Source organism: Oryx dammah, unplaced genomic scaffold, assembly GCF_014754425.2.
Source record: "Oryx dammah isolate SB20612 unplaced genomic scaffold, SCBI_Odam_1.1 HiC_scaffold_5, whole genome shotgun sequence".
Taxonomy (NCBI): domain Eukaryota; kingdom Metazoa; phylum Chordata; class Mammalia; order Artiodactyla; family Bovidae; genus Oryx; species Oryx dammah.
The window spans coordinates 106,006,606-106,010,919 of NW_024070189.1; the positions used below are offsets into that span (position 1 = coordinate 106,006,606).

Genomic DNA, 4,314 nt, shown 5'->3' on the forward strand with positions numbered 1-4,314 from the left:
TTTTGTCTTTTATATTTTTTCCTACCTCCTTTCGAAGACAATAGGCTGCTTTTCTGGGTGCCTGATGTCCTCTGCCGGCATTCAGAAGTTGTTTTGTAGAATTTACTCAGCGTTTAAATGTTCTTTTGATGAATTTGTGGGGGAGAAAGTGGTCTCCCCACCCTATTCATCTGCCATCTTAGGACCACGTCCCTAGGAATTCAGTTCTTGACCCCCGTGGCGTTTTCCTTTGCTCCCAACTCCAGTTCCTCCTTTTTGCTAGGACCCACTTCATTTCAGGCCTTGGCAGCCCATACACTGCTTTGGACAGCCTTTTAGGTGGATGCTGCCCAGAACCCACATTATAAACTTTACAGATGGTCAGTCTCGAGGAAGACACCTCGAGCATAAGGAAACTTACTGTAGAGCATAAGCTTTAAAGACACAGACCCCCTCAGGCAGAGTCCTGGCAGTGCCCTGGTACCAAGCTTCCCCTGCCCATGACCCTTGAGAAAGAGGCCAAGTCAACCAGCGATGTCTAGTTAGACATCCAGTTAATTAGAGACTCTCCAGTTGGGAGAGTAGAAGACACTCAAAATCCCATTGGGTAACAAGGGAATTTGGAGGACACTCCGACCCACTTCTGGCAAAAGCCTCCTAGTAAATGTCTCTGCAATGCTGAAATTGATTTCTAGGAATGCTCTTTACCAGTTGCAGTCTACTCAAATGGGAGGATCCTCTTCTAAGCTAGGAGCCCATTTGAGAATATAATTCCTTGGAGGGAGCAAAAGCCAAGGAACCACATGATCCAATGTGTATTAGAAGGGTTGAGAAAGTGTATAAAAAAGGCCAGTTGATTATAAAAAGTTTAAAGGAGTGAACCAAGAAGAAAAAGAAAATTCAGCTCTCTTTCAGGGACAGCTTATGAACCTTTTAGAAAATTTAGTAACATTGATTCTCCTACTCCTGAGTGTCAACCTCTGCTTCTACAACATTTTATCAGCCAGTCCAACCCTGAAATTATGCCCACAAAACCCCTAGAGGTAGGTAGCCTTTGTGGTATTTAATAATTGAGATCAAGTTGAGGAGGAAGAAAGAACCAATGTGAAAATAGGCAGACCAGGGTTCATGCTTAACTGATGGCTGTTGCTGTCAGTCATGCCTTGCAACCTCAGGGCTACCCAAGGGAGCCAAGGAAGTTTAAACATTCATTTGAAGGTAAACCAGCAAGGGATTTCCTTTCCAACCCTGGCTTGGCAGGATGGCACCAGCAAAGGGGGCAGCAAGAAGAAGGGCTGGTCTGCCGTCAATAAGGTAGTGACCAGAGAATATACTATTAACATTCACAAGCATATCATGGAGTGGGTTTCTGAAAGCATGCCCCATAGGCACTCAGAGAAATCCAGAAAGTTTCCATGAAGGAGATGGGAACCCCAGATGTATGCATTGACACCAGGTTCAACAAAGTTGCCTGGGCCAAAGGAATAAGAAGTGTCCTGTATTGTATCTGTGTGTGGTTGTCCTGAAAATATAATGAAGATTCACCAAAGAAGCTCTATATGTTGGTTACCTATGTACCTGTCACCACTTTCAAAATCTACAGTTAATGTGGATGAGAACTAAGTGCTCATTGTCTAGTAAAGTTATTAAACCATAAAACAAAAACAAAACCCAGCAAGGGCTTCAAATGCAAGTCAGCTGGCCACTGGGCCTGTACATACCAGAACGGAGTCCCCTGGTCCATGCCCAGTCTTCATACACGCTTCCAAGGTCATTGGAAGTGGGACCTTTCCTGGTTCAAAGGGGAAGAGGATGCCCATTCCTGAGGTGGCCATGCTAGGTGACCGAGGAAGCCTGGTACCTTCCTCCCACATAAGATATCTATTGAGGAGCCTTGGGTGGTTTTTGATGTAGCAGGTGAGAAAATCCATTTTTTTTCTTTTTTTTTACTTGATACAGAAGCTATTCACTCTGTCCTAATCTCTCATACTGGGCCTCTCCTCTACAAGCTATACATTGAGTGATGTCAATGGAAAGCCTTGCACCCATTACTTCACTGGGCCTTTTCACTCGCCAATTTGAACAGTGGCTTCACATGTCTTTTTAGTTGTGCCTGAGTGTCCTACCCCTTGGAGAAGGAAATGGCAGTCCACTCCCGTATTCTTGTGTGGAGAATCCCATGGAGAGAGGAGCCTAGTGGGCTACAGTCCACGAGGTCACAAAGAGTTGGACATGACTGAGCGGCTCCATAGAAGCAGTCCTGCCCTACTGCTGGGGAGAGACCATGTGGGCTCCCTCAGAGCCATGGTATGATTAGGAGGCACCAGGCAGCCCCTTTTCTTGACTCTAAATCGGCTAGAGGAACAAAGGCTTCTTCCCAGCCATATTCTACACACAGTCAACCCCACAGTTTGAGACAAAGGAATCCCTGGGAAGGCTATAAATGCCCAACCTGTAAAAACTAGCTTTAAGGCAGAAGCCACTTATTCTGACAAGAGACAGTATCCCATAAAGTTGGAAGCAAAAAGGATTTGCAGCCTTCATAGATAAATTCTTAAAACATGGCCTCTTAGGGCCCTGTCAGTCTCCCAGCAATACCCCTATTCTGCCAGTTGTTAAGTCAAACGGGGAATATCAAATGGAACAAGACCTTAGAGCAATAAGTGATGCAGTGGCCCCTGTACATCACCTCTTGGGAATCCTTATATTAGCCAAGATTCCTAGAGATGCCTAATGGTTTACTATGGTTCACCTCCAGAACGCCTTCTTTTTTCACCCCAGTTCATTGTTCATCACAGTCTCTTTGCCTTTGAGTGGACTAACCCTTACTCAGGCCAATTGCAAGAATATACCTGGACAGTATTGCTTCAGGGGTTTCAGGACAGCCCACGCTTGTTCTCTCAGGCCCTAGGAAAGGAACGGAAGGAAATACACCTAAAAGAAGGATGATTCTACAGTGTGTGGATGATATGTTAATATGTAGCCCCACAATGGAGACCTCAGATCAGAATACCCTTGAAGTCCTTGATTTCCCTGACGCCTGGGACTAAAGGGTCTCCCACATAAAGGCACAAATCTCAAAGCAACAGTTTAAATATCTGGGATATGTTATAAACCCTGGAAGTAGACAGTTATTACCAGATAGAAAATAAGCTATGTTAGGCCTAAACATCCCAAAGATAAACATATTTGTACCTTCTTAGGCATGGTAGAATTTTGTAGAATTTAAATTCCAGGATTTAGTCCAATCTATATGAAGCCACTAAATGCCCAGATACAGAACCATTACTTTGGACTGTGGAACAAGAAGAGGCTTTTAGTAATATCAAACAGGCCCTCACCTGAGCTCTTATACTGGGCCTCCCTTTATTTGTTTGCTTAACTTTTTATTTTATATTGGAGTATGCTGCTGCTAAGTCGTTTCAGTCATGTCCGACTCTGTGTGACCCCATAGACGGCAGCCCATCAGGCTCATCCATCCCTGGGATTCTCCAGGCAAGAACACTGGAGTGGGTTGCCATTTCCTTCTCCAGTGCATGAAAGTGAAAAGTGAAAGTGAAGTCGCTTAGTCTTGTCCGACTCCTAGCGACTCCATGGACTGCAGCCTACCAGACTCCTCCGTCCATGGGATTTTCCAGGCAAGAGTACTGGAGTGGGTTGCCATTGCCTTCTCTGATATTGGAGTATAGGTAATTAATAATGATGTGTTAGTTTCAGGTGTATAGCAAAGTAATTCAATTATACACATATCTGTTTCTTTTCAAATTCTTTCCCGTTTAGGTTGTTGTATAATATTGAGCAGGAGACAGGGATCAAGACCATCCCCATGGAAAAGAAATGCAAAAAAGCAAAATGGCTGTCTGGGGAGGCCTTAGCTGTGAAAAGAAGAGAGGCGAAAAACAAAGGAGAAAAGGAAAGATATAAGCATCTGAATGCAGAGTTCCAAAGAATAGCAAGAAGAGATAAGAAAGCCTTCTTCAGCGATCAATGCAAAGAAATAGAGGAAAAGAACAGAATGGGAAAGACTAGAGATCTCTTCAAGAAAATTAGAGATACCAAGGGAACATTTCATGCAAAGATTGGCTTGATAAAGGACAGAAATGGTGTGGACCTAACAGAAGCAGAAGATATTAAGAAGAGGTGGCAAGAATACACGGAAGAACTGTACAAAAAAGATCTTCATGACCCGGATAATCACGGTGGTGTGATCACTCATCTAGAGCCAGACATCCTGGAACGTGAAGTCAAGTGGGCCTTAGAAAGCATCACTACGAACAAAGCTAGTGGAGGTGATGGAATTCCAGTGGAGCTATTTCAAATCCTGAAAGATGATGC

At 44.1% G+C, this 4,314-nt stretch overlaps 1 pseudogene; it reads left to right on the forward strand.

The window, feature by feature from the left end:
• The first annotated feature begins 594 nt into the window (after nucleotides 1-594).
• Nucleotides 595-1,631, forward strand: LOC120864366 (annotated as a pseudogene).
• Nucleotides 1,632-4,314: the final 2,683 nt, after the last annotated feature.